The following is a 20164-nucleotide window of genomic DNA, read 5'->3' on the forward strand; positions in this document are numbered from 1 at the left end:
TAGTTGAGCCTGTGATTTCCCGGGAGACCACACCTCTTTACTTAACTATTGGTATTCTACACAAGGAGGAAATATCCCTACTACTCATTTCATCCCCTTCTGTTCCCATAGTCCTGGGATATTCCTGGCTTAAGAAACATAACCCCGTTATAGATTGGAGATCAGGGGAAATAGTTTCTTGGGGCCAGAATTGTCAAGAGAGTTGTTTAAAGAAAGTGTCACCTCTTTGTAGTGTCAACCCAATTAATAACGCTACTGACTCTACCAAAGTACAGATACCGTCCTTGTATCAAGATTTAAAGGCAGTATTTGACAAAAGAAAGGCTGATACCTTACCACCACATAGGCCTTTTGATTGCAAAATTAATTTACTTTCTGGTACCATGCCCCCCAGGGGTCATGTATATCCTTTGTCCACGAATGAGAACTTAGTTCTAGAGGAGTATATTCGTGAAAACCTAGACAAGGGGTTCATTAGAAGATCCTCCTCCCCTGCTGGGGCTGGATTTTTTTTTGTTAAAAAGAAGGATGGCTCTTTAAGACCTTGCATTGACTACCGAGGCCTTAACAAGATAACCATCAGAAATGTTTATCCGATTCCCTTGATCACCGAGCTTTTTGACCGATTAAAGAGTTCTAAAATTTTCACTAAGTTAGACCTTAGAGGTGCTTATAATTTAGTGAGAATCCACGACGGTGACGAGTGGAAAACTGCATTCAATACTCGATATGGGCACTATGAGTATACGGTAATGCCTTTTGGTCTCTGCAATGCTCCGGCAGTATTTCAGGACCTTATTAATGAGGTTCTTAGGGAGTTTCAAGATGACTGTGTAATTGTATACCTTGATGATATTCTTATACATTCCAGGGATATTGAGACTCACCACAGGCAAGTCAGGAGGGTTTTACACAAACTTCTTCAGCATGGCTTATACTGCAAACTAGAGAAATGCAGCTTTGACCAATCCCAAACTACATTTCTTGGTTATGTGATTTCTGGGGAAGGGTTTGAAATGGATCCGGAGAAGCCCCAATCCATACTAGACTGGCCTTTACCTCAGGGTCTCAAGGCTATCCAGAGATTCATTGGTTTCTCTAATTACTACAGACGTTTCATTAAGGGATACTCCTCTATCATTGCTCCCATCACTAACATGACCAAACAAGGGGCTGAGACTAAGAATTGGTCTACTGAAGCTCTTCGGGCTTTTGAGACACTCAAAGAGCTGTTTGCTTCCGCACCAATTTTAGTTCACCCTGATACTACTCTACCTTTCCTACTCGAAGTAGACGCTTCTGAGACAGGTGTAGGTGCTGTTCTGTCCCAAAGGTTGGGTGTAGATAAACCACTACATCCTTGTGGATACTTTTCCAAAAAATTGTCCGGTACTGAAAGCAGATATGACATTGGTGACAGGGAACTACTAGCGGTTATAATGGCCTTGAAGGAGTGGAGACATTTATTGGAGGGTACCTTGCATCCTGTTACTATTTTGACGGATCATAAGAACTTATCCTATATTGGGGAGGCTAAACGACTATCATCTAGACAGGTTCGTTGGTCCATATTTCTCACTCACTTCAACTACGTACTCACATATAGGCCAGGTTCTAAGAATTCTAAAGCCGACGCCTTATCTCGCCAATATGAACCTGCTGCCGTATCTGAGCCGGTTTTGTCCTCTATAGTACCCAAGTGTAACATTATCGCTAACACTACTCTCAAAGTTCATTCCCCGCTACTTGATCAGATAAGGAACTTGCAGCATCTGGCACCTAGACTGACTCCGGTTTCCAGACTTTTCGTTCCCCCTGAACTTCAATTGGAGCTCTTACAGTGTCTTCACGAGAGTAAGGTGGCTGGTCATCCGGGTGTCCGCAAGACGTATTCTTTGATCTCCAAGGATTTCTGGTGGCCGTCGTTACGGAAGGATATTAAGGATTTTATCGGGGTTTGTGTGATCTGTACTAAAACCAAACTACCGCATTCGCTTCCTTGTGGCCTTCTACAACCGCTGGAGATTCCTGACAAACCTTGGTCCTGTGTGGCTATGGACTTTATTGTGGATCTGCCGGTTTCTAAAAAACACACTGTTATCCTCACCGTAGTCGATAGGTTTACCAAGATGGCACATTTCGTACCTTTGCCTAAACTCCCGACTTCTCCTGAATTGGCAGAGGTCTTTGCTAAAGAGATTTTTCGTTTACATGGGATTCCTTCTGAGATCACTTCTGATAGAGGCTCCCAATTTGTTTCACGTTTTTGGAGGTCGTTCTGTTCTCAATTAGGCATCAAATTGAATTTTTCGTCCGCCTATCACCCTCAGTCTAACGGAGCTGCTGAACGAACTAACCAGAAGATTGAGCAATACTTACGTTGTTTTGTTTCCGAACACCAGGACGATTGGGTCGGTTTGATTCCTTGGGCAGAGTTTGCGCACAACAATCTTGTTTGTGACTCCACGCATTCAAGTCCCTTCTTCATGAACTATGGCTTTCATCCATCTATTCTTCCCCCGGTTTCTCCTTCCCAAGGAGTACCGTCGGTTGATGTCCATGTGGCCAACTTGAGGAAGTTGTGGGATCAGACTCGACAGATTCTTCTACACAATTCTGTACTGGTAAAGAAACATGCTGACAAACGTAGAAGGGCGGCTCCGAATTTTGTTCCAGGCGATAGAGTGTGGTTGAGCACTAGGAATATTCGTCTTAAAGTTCCTTCCATGAAGTTCGCTCCTCGTTATATTGGTCCTTACAGGATCTTGACTCGAATTAACCCAGTGGCATATCGTCTAGCTCTTCCAGCTACTTTACGCATCCCGAACTCCTTTCACGTGTCATTGTTGAAACCTCTAATCTGTAACAGATTCTCCTCCACAATCGCCCCTCCGCGCCCTGTTCAGGTGGAGGGTCAGGAGGAGTATGAGGTTAACTCCATTATTGATTCTCGTGTCTCCCGGGGACGAGTACAATATTTAGTTGACTGGAGGGGATATGGTCCTGAGGAGAGGAGTTGGGTACCACAAGAGGATGTTCATGCTCCTCGTCTTCGCAGGGCATTTCACTCCCGCTTTCCATCTCGCCCCGGCTCCTTCCGCCCGGTGGGCGTATCTGAGGGGGGGGGTACTGTCAGGGTACCTGGAGTCTCTACCGTTGAGAGAGGTAGAGACTTAGAAGGTTATCCGTCCGGACGCCATGTCTCCTCGGTCTCCCGCGGTTCACTCGGCCTTGCTAACGCCGGCCGCGAGGGAGTCACTTCCTTTTATAACAGAAGGACCGGAGGTAGACGTCATGACGCTAACCCGAAACATCCTGCCACTCAAATCTCGGGAGACGAATCAGGACTCGCCGGAGGCGTGTCTCCTCTCCCTAGCCAGGATACTTAACGGGGGTTCTCTCATTCACTCATTGCCCTGTCGTGGTTCTAGTCCTTCTAGTCACACAGTGCTTTGTGATTCTCTTGTCTTTTGGTTCTGACCCGGCTTTGTTATTTACTCTCCTGCCTTTCTGTATTCCTTGACCCGGCTTGTCTCTCGCTTACCTGTCTTCTGTTATCCTCGACCTCGGCTTGTCTCTGACCATTCTATTGTAGTTCTACGTTAGTCCGGCCATTCTAAGGACCGGTATACGTATCAGCTACTCTTTGTACTCTGCGTGTTGGATCCCTGACCCGATCCTGACATAGGGCGGACGAGACACGTAGTGGCTGCCTTTGCAGATGATCTGCTGTTTTATGTCACCCAGCCTGAAACGTCAATGCCAGCAATCATGGCAGAGTTCCAGCTCTACGGCCAATTATCGAACTTCAAAATTAACCTCTCCAAATCTTCAGTTCTGAATGTCTCGATCCCACCCAGTAGAGTAGAAGCCCTGAAACACACACTCCCATTCCAATGGTCTGACACTACTATAAGATACTTAGGCACCTCCATACCAAGAGACCTGTCACAAATATACACCGCTAATTTTCAACCCCTCCTGACCACAATACGCAGAGACCTGGAGGAATGGACTAAAGTCCGTCTTTCCTGGTTTGGACGCATTGGAGTATTGAAAATGAACATTCTACCCAGGCTGCTCTACTTGTTCCAGACACTACCAATCCACATACCTGAGGCATACTTCTCAACGCTGCGCTCCATGGCACTAAGATTTGCATGGCACAACCTGCAGGCACGGGTCAAACACGACACTCTCACGCTACCAAAACGGAAGGGTGGCCTGGCCCTCCCAGACTTCCAGGTCTATTACAAAGCAACCCATCTCCAGAAGGTGATGGAATGGTCCAAATCGGAGGTCCACAAGTTGTGGAAGGAAATAGAGTCAGACCAGATAACCAGACCGATAGGGCTCTTACCGTGGCTAGACCACCACCAGGTCAGACAGCTGGCTAACCCACACCCACTAATTAGAGCGACCTTAATGGTTTGGCATAAAGTGGGGACACCCTCCTCCCTCACCACACCCATTTCCCCACTCCTCCCCCTGACACATAATGACGCCTTCCCACCCGGACTAGACGCAGGCCCGTTTCAACAAATGTTAGGAAACTCGCTACCTAGACTCTGCCACGCTACCACCAACGGCACGATACGGACTCTTGAGTCCCTGTTGCCCGTGGAGAGACCAACGTTCATGATGCAGTTCAGATACAAACAACTATTAGCCTACCTACTAATAATCACCAAGGACGTTCACGCACACAGGCCACTCACAGACTTTGAAAGGCTCTGCCACGACCCAAGCCCACTGGCCAGGGGGCTGTCCACACTCTATGGCCTCCTCACGGAAGCGAAGAGGCTACCCCCACCGAGCTCCATGGGTAAATGGGAAACTGACCTGGGAACCACACTCTCGCCGACCCAATGGGAAAAGATCTGTACCCTTTCCCTTCACTGTGCAACATCCAGTGGCATACAAGAAACGGCCTATAAGGTACTATCCCGCTGGTACCGCACGCCACTGGTCACCCATTCCTACGACCCAACCGCCACCAACAACTGTTGGAGATGTGAGAAAGCTCTAGGCACTCTCCTCCATATCTGGTGGACATGCCCCTTGATACAACCCTACTGGGCAGCGATCGACACGATCATCACAAAATTTTCTGATACTCCACCCCAACTAGACCCAGCAGCCTTCCTCCTACACCACACCTCCGCCCGGAGCTCATCTTATAAAAAATCCCTGACGATCAGGATATTAAACACAGCTAAGAGCCTAATTCCCTTGTACTGGAAGCAAAAAACCCCACCACCTGTGTCTACCTGGTTTAAACGCATGGAAGAGCTCAGGGCGCTAGAGGAACTTATCTCACACGCAGAGGGGAGAAAACAGTCGTATATGACGACCTGGACACACTGGATTCTGACTACGACGAAACCCGACTTCCAGACACTTATCACAGACTGAGTAGACATCAGTGGGAACATAGCCCGAGACGATGGGTAGAGGTGACAGGGAACGACCACAAAGACAGCGCACGTCATACATGGAGCCACCACAGACAGAGACTAACACGATAGTCTTAGCCCTGACGGGGACGAGGGGCCACACAGACCCATGGGGCAGGGATGACGCTTCCCTAAACGCTGAAGATTCCCCCCCCCCCCCCTGTTTTCTCATCTCCCCTCCCCCCCCCCGGCCCGGGCGAACTTGCGGGCCACGCAGCCGGACTAGGATACAGCGGACCACAGGTATGCCATCAAAGGCTTAACTTTACATGCTTCGACCTGGAAACCTGCGCGTTTCCCTGCATTGCTGTACCGATACTTAAGATTCGCTAATACTGTACCTGATAACTTGTACGTGCCATTTACTGGAAACCTGCGTGTTTCACCGAACCACCTTTGAGACATTTACTTTTATTATTGTTCGAATGTATACTCTTGAAAACCTGAATAAAATTTAATTCACAAAAAAAAAATAGTTTTAAAAAGTTTTAAAAAGTAAAAAAATACATATAATAACGCTCATTACCACTACATCTGGGACAAACTAGCGGAAAAATTATCCCACGCTAAGGTTCAAAATATGCCTTTTGAAATACCCTGGGATGTCTTCTTTAAGAAATGGTATGGCTTTATGGGTTATTTGGATTATATAGCCTGGTAAAATACTCTAAAATGGGACATGGGCACAGCGTAAAAATTTAAAGTTTGAAAAAAAAATGGAATGGCTGTGTCCCAAATGTGCCCCTCCGATGTCCACATATACCTGGCAAATGTACATACGGGGGTATTTTTGTACTCAGCTGACATAGCTGAGCCACATATGAAGTATTATACAGTCGTAGCACACATAAGGTTTGCAAAATATACTGTGCAAACTCACTTTGTGTGTCAAAAAGGCAGAAAAAAACGCTTATTACCACTACACCTGGTACAAGCTAGCGGAAAAAATTATCCCACGCTTAGGTTCAAAATATGCCTTTAGAAATACTCTGGGGTGTCTACTTGTCTACTTTAAGAAATGGTAGGCCTTTGTGGGGTAGTTTGAATTTAAAACCTGCGAAGATGCTTGGAAATTGCACATAGGCCCAGCGTCAAAATCCAAAGTTCTGTAAAAGCTGATATGGCTTGGTCTCCAATATGGCACTGTAACTCCACAAAATAGTGCCAAAGACATTCATTGGGGGTGTCTTTTTACTCAGAAGACTTAGCTGAGCATAATTTGGAGGTTTTGAACTTAGTGGCACATATGAAATATACAAAATGCCCAGCAAAAATGCAATCAGTATGTAAAAAATGCACAAAATTATTTTTTGCCACATACTTTGGCATGTAATGGTAAAAAAATGGGGGCATGTTAAGGCACAATATGCACCTTATGAGATACCCTGGAGTGTCTACTTTTACAAATGGTAGGCCTTTGTGGTTTTTTTTCGAACAGTCAAACTGTTATAATACCCCAAATGGAAGCATAGGCTCATTAAATCCGTCTCTCAAAATTCTACTGTGAATACTGAAAAGGACAGGTCTCCTGTATGGCACTGTAGCTTCATGAAATAGTGCCATAGACATACAATGGGGGTGTCCTTTTACTCAGAAGACTTAGCTGAGCATAATTTGGGGGGTTTGAACTTAGTGGCACATATGAAATATACAAAATGCCCAGCAAAAATGCAATCCGTATGTAAAAAATGCACAAAATTATTTTTTACCACATACTTTGGCATGTAATGGTAAAAAAATGGGGGCATGTTAAGGCACAATATGCACCTTATGAGATACCCTGGAGTGTCTACTTTTACAAATGGTAGGCCTTTGTGGGTTTTTTTGAACAGTCAAACTGTTATAATACCCCAAATGGAAGCATAGGCTCATTAAATCCGTCTCTCAAAATTCTACTGTGAATACTGAAAAGGACAGGTCTCCTATATGGCACTGTAGCTTCACAAAATAGTGCCAAAGACATACAATAGGGGTACCGTTGTACTCAGCAGAAGTAACTGAACACATAATAAAACTTTGTACAGGAATAGCACAACTTTACAAAATACACATGAGAAGTTCTTTGTTATAAGTTTGTGTGCGAAAACCCCCAAAAAACACAATTTTACTCCAATATTTAGCAGAGGTTGGCGGTAAAATGGCTACGTAGAAAGTGTCAAAACAACCTTAGGTAAATAGCCTGTTATGTCTACTTTATATAAATATATACTTTTGTGTGGGAATTTTGTTTTCTTTTATGGCTATTAAGCTTACAAGACAAGCATACCAAATTCTAAAATCGCTCCACATTAAAAGTTTATTTTACTCCTTGTGCTTTGTGAGCTGTAACTACCAAAAAAAAACTTAAAATCCCAGACACATTATATATTCTGTAAATCAAAACAACTAAATGAATTTATTTTTAATTACTTTCCTTAACCTGCACTAATTGTGCACACATTATTATTGCAAAAACTGTTTAAAAAAAATCAAGATTTTTCATTTTTTTTGCATTTTTCTGTATTTTTTTATAATAAATAAGCATTTATGTAAATATAGCAACAAGGGAGGGCAAAAGTGTACCTGTGTATATTGAGTTATTGCTCAAAGATACGTAAATGCAGAGAGGACTAAGGTGAGCTATATACAGAATATTCAACTGTAGGGCAAAGTCTACCTTAGGTAAAATGCTCAGCAAATAAAGCAAAGAAAAATAAATACATTTTATTCATAAATGTAAAACCACAACGTGCTAGTGTACAAAACTGAAAACCTAAATAAGTGTTACCCTAAAAACCCAGCATAGGTGTAATACGTGAAAAAAATTAAATAAAAAAGAGAGAACAATCTCTTCCAGGACCTATATCGTATTAATATATAGTAGGGGATATTAGGACTCTTGGGTTTTTTCCAGGCCGCTGGGTAGGTGTGTGAATAACCTCAAACCCTTCTTGCGGTAACACATGGAAAATTACGTATATTGTAGGCCCATTAGGTAGGGATATACCGAGGGAACAAGCACTTTAGCGCCGTGCCCGCGGGAAAATAGTAACGGTCACAATTGTATAGAAGCTATCACAGTGTAGCTGGATTGGTAACTTATTAACGGTCTAGTTGTAGGCTACCTAGTGACCTCCTATTTTGAGCGTATATTGTTATAGTGGCAGTAGTAGGACTGTCCAAATGATACCAGCAGCCTAAAGACATAGGTAGTCTAATATCGCATAAATTATCGGCTGTCTGTACCATTAACGGACTTCTCACATGAACACTTATTAAGTGTGGTACACAAAGCAGTGATTATAAGGAAGAGGAGAACTTCCTCCCCGTGCCTACAAAGGCACCTAGCGATACTACCACTTAACAACCAAAATATGTGAAGGTATAATGACTAGGTACAGAAACTAAGCAAAGTTGATAGGCGGTCTAATGAAAAGAACCGCCACTCCCCGTGCCTTCAAGGGCACCTAACATCCAACCCGCTCAAACAAATAGAGTATAATGAATATTCTTAGGTAGAGATTTGCTTAATATGGTTACTCGAGCAGAGTTGGTCAGTCGTCCTTGTAGCAGATGTAATGAAAAGAACCGCCACTCCCCGTGCCTTCAAGGGCACCTAACATCCAACCCGCTCAAACAAATAGAGTATAATGAATATTCTTAGGTAGAGATTTGCTTAATATGGTTACTCGAGCAGAGTTGGTCAGTCGTCCTGTAAGGAGAGAAATTGCTAGTCCCCGTGCCTTCATGGGCACCTAACAGTAAACCCACTTAGTCGTTAAGAATATCTTGGTAGTATCAAAACAGATAGTAAATATCGAAGGTTATTGTCGCTAAGTGAAAGGCTAGACTGCCTGTTTACCCAAGTTTATACTGCCATTCCCTGGAGAACTGTGCCTTCAAGGGCACCTCAAAGCTAACACCCCTGGAAGAGATGTCTATCCTCAGAGTGGCGAGGACCTGATAAAAACTTCTAACTACTGGTGCGCAGCCTAATAGCTCTAATGGGCACACAAGCCTCCGAATCTAGGCGAAATTAAATGTAGTTAGAGAGTAGCGTGGTCGCTGGTTACAGTGCTCGTCACTAAATCATAGGAGAGGCACTGAAGGACACCCTGACGCGCGCGTTTCGCCCGACCTGACGAGCCAGGTCGGGCGAAACGCGCGCGTCAGGGTGTCCTTCAGTGCCTCTCCTATGATTTAGTGACGAGCACTGTAACCAGCGACCACGCTACTCTCTAACTACATTTAATTTCGCCTAGATTCGGAGGCTTGTGTGCCCATTAGAGCTATTAGGCTGCGCACCAGTAGTTAGAAGTTTTTATCAGGTCCTCGCCACTCTGAGGATAGACATCTCTTCCAGGGGTGTTAGCTTTGAGGTGCCCTTGAAGGCACAGTTCTCCAGGGAATGGCAGTATAAACTTGGGTAAACAGGCAGTCTAGCCTTTCACTTAGCGACAATAACCTTCGATATTTACTATCTGTTTTGATACTACCAAGATATTCTTAACGACTAAGTGGGTTTACTGTTAGGTGCCCATGAAGGCACGGGGACTAGCAATTTCTCTCCTTACAGGACGACTGACCAACTCTGCTCGAGTAACCATATTAAGCAAATCTCTACCTAAGAATATTCATTATACTCTATTTGTTTGAGCGGGTTGGATGTTAGGTGCCCTTGAAGGCACGGGGAGTGGCGGTTCTTTTCATTACATCTGCTACAAGGACGACTGACCAACTCTGCTCGAGTAACCATATTAAGCAAATCTCTACCTAAGAATATTCATTATACTCTATTTGTTTGAGCGGGTTGGATGTTAGGTGCCCTTGAAGGCACGGGGAGTGGCGGTTCTTTTCATTAGACCGCCTATCAACTTTGCTTAGTTTCTGTACCTAGTCATTATACCTTCACATATTTTGGTTGTTAAGTGGTAGTATCGCTAGGTGCCTTTGTAGGCACGGGGAGGAAGTTCTCCTCTTCCTTATAATCACTGCTTTGTGTACCGCACTTAATAAGTGTTCATGTGAGAAGTCCGTTAATGGTACAGACAGCCGATAATTTATGCGATATTAGACTACCTATGTCTTTAGGCTGCTGGTATCATTTGGACAGTCCTACTACTGCCACTATAACAATATACGCTCAAAATAGGAGGTCACTAAGTAGCCTACAACTAGACCGTTAATAAGTTACCAATCCAGCTACACTGTGATAGCTTCTATACAATTGTGACCGTTACTATTTTCCCGCGGGCACGGCGCTAAAGTGCTTGTTCCCTCGGTATATCCCTACCTAATGGGCCTACAATATACGTAATTTTCCATGTGTTACCGCAAGAAGGGTTTGAGGTTATTCACACACCTACCCAGCGGCCTGGAAAAAACCCAAGAGTCCTAATATCCCCTACTATATATTAATACGATATAGGTCCTGGAAGAGATTGTTCTCTCTTTTTTATTTAATTTTTTTCACGTATTACACCTATGCTGGGTTTTTAGGGTAACACTTATTTAGGTTTTCAGTTTTGTACACTAGCACGTTGTGGTTTTACATTTATGAATAAAATTTATTTATTTTTCTTTGCTTTATTTGCTGAGCATTTTACCTAAGGTAGACTTTGCCCTACAGTTGAATATTCTGTATATAGCTCACCTTAGTCCTCTCTGCATTTACGTATCTTTGAGCAATAACTCAATATACACAGGTACACTTTTGCCCTCCCTTGTTGCTATGTTACTTTTGGGGTTACCCCCCGCTCTATAAAAAGTGTACTTCCCCTGTGGCTCTTTCGTTACTCCCTGTTTTCCTCTTTATGTAAATATATGTTACATCAAATTAAAGCCCTTTCTGTCCTTTAAAAAACGGTATATAATATGCGTCGGTGCAATAAATTAGTAAAATGCAAATTGCAGTTGAACGCAAACAGCAAAAAATGCAAAAAATGCTTGTGTCATTAAGTTAAAGACAAGCCTCTGAAGCTCTATCCTTAAGGGATTAAGGGGTTAAGCTATCTTTAAAGCACTATTTATATATTTATAAAATTTGTCTTTAAGATAGGAATGATTTACTTAATTCCAACAAAATAGCACAGTTCACTTTTAGTTTTAAGTATCTATGCGCATACTAATGCGCTTTAAAAATATAAACACACATACTTTTTTTTCCCCCTTTACTATCAAGAATGCACAATTTAAATAATAAGATGCACCTCTCTAAACTAGTGTCTACACACACAATTAGCTGGTTAATAAAGCACTATTGATATAGCTATAAAATTCTTCTCTAAGATAGGAACAATTTATCGAACACTAAAAGTATGGCACAATTCACACATAAAGAGCGTCAGGTACTTATAAACATATTTATGCGGTATAATTAATAAGATGCACTATAAATAATTTGTTTTTGCACAAGTTTAATTATTACACTATTCATATAGTAATTTCATATAGGAGTTTAAGTTAGCATTCATATTTGTTTTTGTGTGTAAAAAGCAAAAAACGAATAGTTGGCCAGTGTTTGTAACTAAGTAGCTACTAAAAATGACTGGACATACACCGTTTGCAATACCTTGGGTTGTCTACTTTTGCAAATGGTATGTCATCATGGGAGTAGTAAGTCTTATTCCTGGGCTACCATACGGTCTCAAAAGGCAACAAAACCAATCTGGCAAATTTTCATGTGAAAAAAATGAAATGCAAGCCTTATATTTGACTCTCTAGTTACCATTTTGAAACACTAATATTTGTGTTCAACGAAGTCTCCCGAGTAAAACAATACCCCCCATGTACAGGTTTTATGGTGTTGTAGAAAGTTACAGGGTTAAATATAGTGCTTGCAATGTGTATGAGTGCAGTGTGTGTGTATGAGTGCAGTGTGTGTGTTGGTGGGGGGTGGGCATTTTGATTATTTTTATTAATTATTATTATTTTTTTTATATTGTTATTTTTTTAATTATTATTATTTTTAATATTTTATTATTATTATGTATTTATTTTTTCCATCCCCCCTCCCTGCTTGATACATGGCAGGAAGGGGGCCTCTCACTCCCTGGGGGTCTGGTGGCATTGGTAGTTCAGTGGGGGGAGGAGGGGGGCTGGCTGAGAGTTTACGTACCTCTCCTGCAGCTCCTGTCAGCTCCCTCCTCCGCGCCGGTCCGTTCAGCTCCTCTGTCAGCTCACAGTGTAAGTCTCGCGAGAGCCGCACTATGACCCCGCGGCTCTCACGAGACTTAAACTGGGAGCTGACCGAGGTGTTGAACGGACCGGCGCGGAGGAGGAGGGAGCTGACAGGAGCTGCCAGGAGCTGCAGGAGAGGTAAGCGCTCGCTGCCAGCCCCCCCAGTCTGTATTATGTAAATTGCCATAATACAGACACTGACTCGAGTATAAGCCGAGTTGGGGTTTTTCAGCACAAAAAATGTGCTGAAAAACTCGGCTTATACTCGAGTATATATGGTAATTAAAAAAAACATAATTATGTTACAATATTACTTAAATATACACCTATAATTTTTTTATATATATATATGTATTTAAAGTCTACGTGTACACTTATGTAGTTATTCATGTGATTATATATAATTATCTGTATATATAAGGGAAAATTGTTTCATACTTACCGTAATTTTCATTTCCTGATCATTATTCATGGCAGCATTTACTCATGGGTTAGCTCCTCCCCTCAGCAGAAAGGACAGGAAATAGAACTCTGCAACTGGTATAAATAGATCCTCCCCCTACCCATCAGGCAGTGTTTGTAACTAGCTTCACCTCCTATAGTATATGGGTGGGAATGCAATGCTGCCATGAATAATGACCAGGAAATGAAAATTACGGTAAGTATGAAACAATTTTCCCTTTTCCTGATCATTATTCATGGCAGCATTTACTCATGGGGAATACCCAAGCAATATATATATAGAGGGAGGGACAGAGTTCAAAAACAGCTAATAGCTATAAAACTATTATTGAGCTGCATACATTTTAGAAGACTTTAAAAAAAGCCAAACCAGTAATCAATAGGATGTTGTCATAAAATCTGCTCAGGCTCTCGCGAGACTTACAGTGTGAGCTGATAGAGGTGCTGAACGGACCGGCGCAGAGGAGGAGGAAGCTGACAGGAGCTGCAGGAGAGGTAAGTAAACTCTCTGACAGCCCCCACAGCCCCAGTCTGTATTATGGCAATGTAAATTTCTATAATACAGACTATTGACTCGAGTGTAAGCCGAGTTGGGGGTTTTCAGCACAAAAAATGTGCTGAAAAACTCTGCTTATACTCGAGTATATACGGTATATATTCTGTAAATCAGAACTAAATGAATTTATTTTTAATTACTTTCTTTAACCTGCACTAATTAGGCACACATTATTATTGCAAGAACTGTAAAAAAAAAACACATTTTTAATTTTTTTTTGCATTTTTCTGTATTTTTTTATAATAAATAAGCATGTATATATATGTGTGTATGTATATATATGTGTGTATGTATATATATGTGTGTATGTATATATATATGTATATATATGTATATATATATGTATATATATATATATATAATCTAAGTATATAATTTTTTTTTTTACACAGATTTAATTAATTTTATTTTATTTCCAGCCAGCAGGGTGACTAACTGTCATTACAGTTAGTCCCCCTGCTGGCAATGTCTGAGCCAGCTAACCCGGCCATGTGATTGTGAGGTCCTCGCAAGGACCTCACTCTCACATAGCCGGGGAGGGGGGGGGGGGGGGGCTCCTAGAGGACGGACGTGCCGCGGGGGGCTCCTTGGGGGTCCCCCCAACCGCGATCGCCGGCGTGGGATCGCCGGCGACTGGGTAAGTAAGAAAAAAACGGAGGGCGTACAATTACTCCCGGCGGCGTTTAGAGCCGCTCAAAATAGGGCGTAATTGTACGCCCTCTGGTCTTAAGGGGTTAAAAAACTGAAATAGAAATTCCACAGTAGGCAATAGTTACTTACCCAGTACAACAGTGCATTTGTATTTGCTAGAATTGGGCTGTATTACATTTCAGCGCAACCTGCATACAGATTATATGAATCACATACCTTGTGGGTGTTTCTTAACAGCACCTTATGCACAGATATATTAGTTACATATACTGAGTCTGTTGAAACAGTAATCATACATAGCCTACTACTGCTATATACAGTGACTCTCTGCCTGTAACCACATTAAGATTATATGAGTGAGATAAATTGAGGCTGTGTTTTAACAGAACTTCATGCACCTACTATACCACTCACATATACTGAGGTTGTGACTCGCAATCCACACATAGAACCAGTATTAGATTAGACTCATAAAGGATGTCTTATATCATTCACATATATTGCGTTTCCACTAATACATCAAGCACATAGTGAACAGGTACACTGAAGCAATGTCTTCACCCCAACTTAAGAGCATGTAGAGGACATATACTGAGGCTGTGTTTTCACAGCAACCCAGGGCAAATAAAGAATACACACTAAGGCAGAGTCTCCGGATCAACTCATACATAGACAATATAGTGGATACATATACTGAGGCTGTATCTTCATAGTAATTCATACACAGAGCTTATAGTGCATACCTTTGCTGAGGCAGCATCCTCATTGTAACTCATACATAGCGCCTATAGTGGGTACATACACTGAGGCTGTGTCTCCATAGTAACTCATACATAGAGCCTATAGTGGATACATATACTGAGGCTGTGTCCTCATAGTAACTCATACATAGAGCATATAGCAGGTATATACACTAAGGCTGTGTCCCCATAGTAACTCATACATATATAAAATAGTGGATACTTATACTGAGGCGATGTCCTCACAGTAACTCTTACATAGAGCATATAGTGGATATATATATACTGAGGCCATGTCCTCATAGTAACTCATACATAGAGCATATAGTGGATACATATACTGAGGCTGTTTTCTCACAGTAACTCATGCATAAAGTGGATACATATACTAAAAAGAACAGAGGTGCCCATACTAATTTTAATCTAAATTGCTAATACACTTACCTGAACAGCTGCAGGCTTGTGTTTCCGCGGCAAAATGGGGATTTGAACAACTGACAGCCTAAACTGTTTAAACTATAGGCTTCCATCTGTACCCCATATGCCGTTTATCATCACCAGTTGGAGAAGGTTTCACCAAACCCCATACAAGGTGGAATACATAGAATAGGTATACCCAGGTAGTCACCTTCTGGCAGTGCTGCTTACTGGGTCTTCAAGGATAAAGACTTATACTCGGCTGGGCCTCATGTATGCAATGGACAGCTGTCATCCCTTCAGGGAGAGAGATAGGTTAGACTCCTGATTGCTGAAGGAGGTACCCAGGCTGGCAACTCTTACAGCTGTGCTGTTTGCTGGGTCTTCAGGGATAGAGGCTTAGTCTCAACTGGGCCTCATGTATGCAGTGGACTACTGTCATCACTTCCGGGAGAGAGATAGGTCCGACCCCTGGTTACTGAAGGAAGTACCCAGGCTGGCAACTCTTACCGATATGCTGTTTGCTGGGTCTCCAGGGATAAGAGGCTGAATCCTGGCCTGGCTTCATGTAGGCAGTATATCCCATACATCCCCTGAGGGTTTACCAAAGCTGGCCTGTTGCTGGGTGTTCAGGGATCAGAGGCTGAACCCTGGCATGCAGTGGACCATTGTCATTCCTTCAGGGAGAGGTTGGGTCCGACCCCCGGTCACTAAAGGGGGTAGCCAGGCTAGCAACTTTTCATCTTAGTGCGTTTTGGGTGCAATCAATATGGTCATATTTACAAGGCTACCACGATAACACATATCTATAGATCCCAATTGTTTTCCTCTAGAGGAGAATCTTGGTGGTGAATCTAATGTAATCTCGCAGGGGTGAAGAATTGGGATATACTGATATGGAATCCTAAAAAAAATTCAAATAAAAAGTGAAGAATGAAATGGTTCTGGGCAATAGCTTGGTAGTTTAAAATCTAATGTATGAGTGGGAAAAACTAAAAATAAATTTGAAAATGGATAAAACAATCCCACCATACCTCCAGATAGGTATATTAGAACAATTTATAGAGGATCTTCACATCAAAACCTGGATAACGGCTGGGATAGGTTATGTTAAACAACTGATTCAAGGAAACCATATCAAAACATTTCACCAACTTCAAGAGGCATTCTCCTTACCAAACCAAGACTTATTTACCTATCTAAGACTCAACATTTTGTAAATATATGTGTTCTGAGACCCTCTTTGGTTCACGATCAGGATTGTTTAATTATAAGGATATCAAAAGGCCCATTTCCAAATACATAGATTGTATAAGATCAACCCCCCTCACCCCCAATCCCTGTTCCTTCAGCAATATCTAAATGGGAAAACCAATTAGGTTGTAATATTGTCTGAGTGCCTCTCCCAGGAGAGAAGAAGAACTGAATTTCCAAAATGGAGCATGGCAATGTTAACAGAATCAATGTTTTTTTTTTTTTTTTGTGTGCACACCTATGTATTTATGCATTCTACAATTTTTTTCTATTGCCAGAGGTACTCTCCCCTCTGTTCAAGATAGGGAATGTTTTTTTTTTCAAATTTGATGGCAGTATTTAACCTTCAGATATATGCCGTAGAGCCTAGTAGAGGAATAATCGTTATTAAAACACTGCAACAATAACCATATATTGCAAAATCAGGCTCTTCACAAAAAATGTCACAAAAAATATACATTCTTTAAATTATGTAGAAACATTCTACAAAGTAACCTATAGGTGGAACTATGTACCAGATAGGCTGCATAAGGTCTGTCCAACTTATTCTGAGGTTTGTTGGAGATGTAACCTAGAGGTGGGTACATGCGAACATATCTGGTGGAGATTTCAGGATATAAAAAGGATATGGAATTGGATATTTGCATTATTAGAAGATATGAGAATTACACTTTTTAAATCCCCAACTGTAGCTTTGCTACATTTTGATTGGCCCATTCTGGAACAACTAGACCTATGCCTAATTATCCATTGTTTTATTGCAATTAAAGTATTGATTGCCCGTTCATGGAACGGCTCATTGTTTTTTTCACAGGTACATATAAAAAACAAATGATCTTACAAATGAACATGGAGAAAAAAATATACTTGTATAACCTCCCATTTTGCAAAAAAAAAACAAAAAAAAACAACAACTTCGAAAGATGGTCTCGCTATATAGAACAATTGTCCCCACCCTCCCAGTAGACAAACATGATTTAAAATTATTAATTCCACTCAAACTTCAAAAAGTATATATAACATGGTAATCTGTGAGCTCTGACCACCTCTTTGTTTTCTTTCTTTGTCTGCAATTGATATTTGTATATTGCATACACTACATAATATTGATTCCTCTATTCTTCTTAGTAGAAATGTGCATTATCATTGGAGTGCATGCTTTTGTCTTTTTATGTCAATCTTGTTTGTCAATACAAATTAATAAATAAATAAAAAATACTATAAATAAGATGAATTGTTTTATTGCATATTACATTTAGTTGCATACATTGTTTAGTAAGTCACCTACAAATTTCTCAGAAGATCTCTGCCCCTGGCCACATCCCTATTCACACCCCTAAAATGAAAGCATGTCCATTTGAAATGTTGGGAGCTATGCTCAATACTTTAGCTGATCGTCCTTCAAGGGATTACCTATGTAAGAGTATCGTCAGTGGCCTCAAGCTTGTATTGACCGCCAGACACTGCACCGTGTTGAAATAACCTCTTACCATGACCACAGCATAGGGCAGATCTCAAACTACTGCGTCTATTGATTCCAGAAGCCCGGATCCAGTTAATTTGCACTCACATGCAAGAAGTGATATGTAGTGCTATATAGGATGCTGGACTAAAACATGTCTACCTGTGGGATCTGCTAGAAAAACGGAAACCTGCAGCGGGCAGCTTTTGTAAAGGATTGCAACCTTTGCACTGTTGCACAAGGCTCTACCATAAAAAAAAAAAAAAAAAAATCATATTGTAAGTATGATCTGCTATATTCAGTGAAGAGAGATATAGAAACACACTTACAGTTTACTGGATCCGCTCCAAATGATAGTTCCTGGGCAGTATGATCCCCGTCTGTGGAATATACTGGTACAGTGGAATCTTAGCAGGCGGTGTTTCAGGATCCTGAGTAAATGTATAGCGATTCCAGAGTGAATAACAGATCACCAATATAGATGTAATAAAAAATAATAAGAACAGAATTACAATAAAATAAAAAAGAGGTACTCACAAAGGGAAAGCAAAAGAGGGCTAAGGCCATCAAAGGTGATCAAATTATCTTCCCAGCTGGTACTTAGAGAGCTGGTGCTCAGATCGTGTCAGGCCAGAGAGTAAGCTCTGCAGCCATTTAGAAAATCCCCAACTTGGCAGCTCATTGTGATTTGTGGAGTTATAAGGTTTGAGACCACTTGTATTGCTCCCGTGAGCATTGCTGTCACCTTCTCAACATACAATACAGTCCATATATTACCCCACACTGCACAGCCCCTATTTGCACTCCATATACCCTGCAGATAATAAACACACTGTATGGCCCATATTCAAATGGGTACGTAAATACTATACCACAAAAAAAAAAAATCCACACATGCAATCCCTCAAGCAGTTTCTAAACACATACAACTTCAACAGCAGCCTCCACGCACACCCAAAACACCCTGTCCCATACACTGTCAAACTTTTGTTGTTCCCACTTATTGGGACAGCAGAGACCAGTCATCAGCAAAAGCAGAGCAAGATTGTAATTTGCATGCAATGTGTGAACAAGAATATTTTTCCTATACAATAGCTCTTCAGCAGAGCTCGGTGTATGGACTGCCCTGGAGGGTCACTTAATTGACATGCCCACTTTGAAGGACATGTGCGTTATTGATGATAACTCGCACACTATTTGTCCCCACCCCACCTATTGCACTGCTGGGCTTTGAACCGCGCCAGACCGAAATTATGTCCTTGTCTGGCCTTGAAATATGCTTTATTGGTTTATACAGTATATCAAAACTAATCCAAGACTCACATTTTTGCTACAACTATGGTGTATGAACCAAGTACAGAAACCAATCTTTTTTTTTTTTAATCTTTACTAATCATTACATGTTTTCAATTTCTTGCTTGTGGGAACATCACTATATATATATATATATATATATATATATATATATATATATATATATATATATATATATATATATGGAGAGAAAAAACAGGTCGCAAGAGTATTCTGAGAACGGACAGCAACTGAAATAGCCTGCCCTTCGGTAGGTCCCCGCTCAGAACTCAAGCTGGTTTTAGCTCATCTTGTGCCATTACAGAGAGAACATATCTGAAGCATATCAGACTGGTCCCACCCATACGGGTAGTCCAGATCCGAAATGCCAGCAAGTTCTCTCTGCACGAGAGATACAGCAACCCCAGACGATCGTTTCAGCCTTGTTAGGCATCATCAGTGAGGCATAGCTAATATCTCTCTAGGCACCGTGAGCAAGGGGTCCACGTCTGGATTACCCTTTAAACTTATGGAGAGAAAAAACGGGTCGCAAGAGTATTCTGAGAACGGACAGCAACTGAAATAGCCTGCCCTTCGGTAGGTCCCCGCTCAGAACTCAAGCTGGTTATTTCAGTTGCTGTCCGTTCTCAGAATACTCTTGCGACCCATTTTTTCTCTCCATATATATATATATATATATATATGTGTGTGTACA

The 20164-nt window shown here is 41.6% G+C and overlaps 1 protein-coding gene across 4 annotated transcripts in view; it reads left to right on the forward strand.

The window, feature by feature from the left end:
* The window catches only part of LYST (lysosomal trafficking regulator), a 710683-nt gene that overhangs the window by 206880 nt on the left and 483639 nt on the right, over positions 1 to 20164 (forward strand). The window lies entirely within an intron of this gene.

This window comes from Pelobates fuscus, chromosome 2 (genome assembly GCF_036172605.1).
Source record: "Pelobates fuscus isolate aPelFus1 chromosome 2, aPelFus1.pri, whole genome shotgun sequence".
NCBI classification, from domain to species: domain Eukaryota; kingdom Metazoa; phylum Chordata; class Amphibia; order Anura; family Pelobatidae; genus Pelobates; species Pelobates fuscus.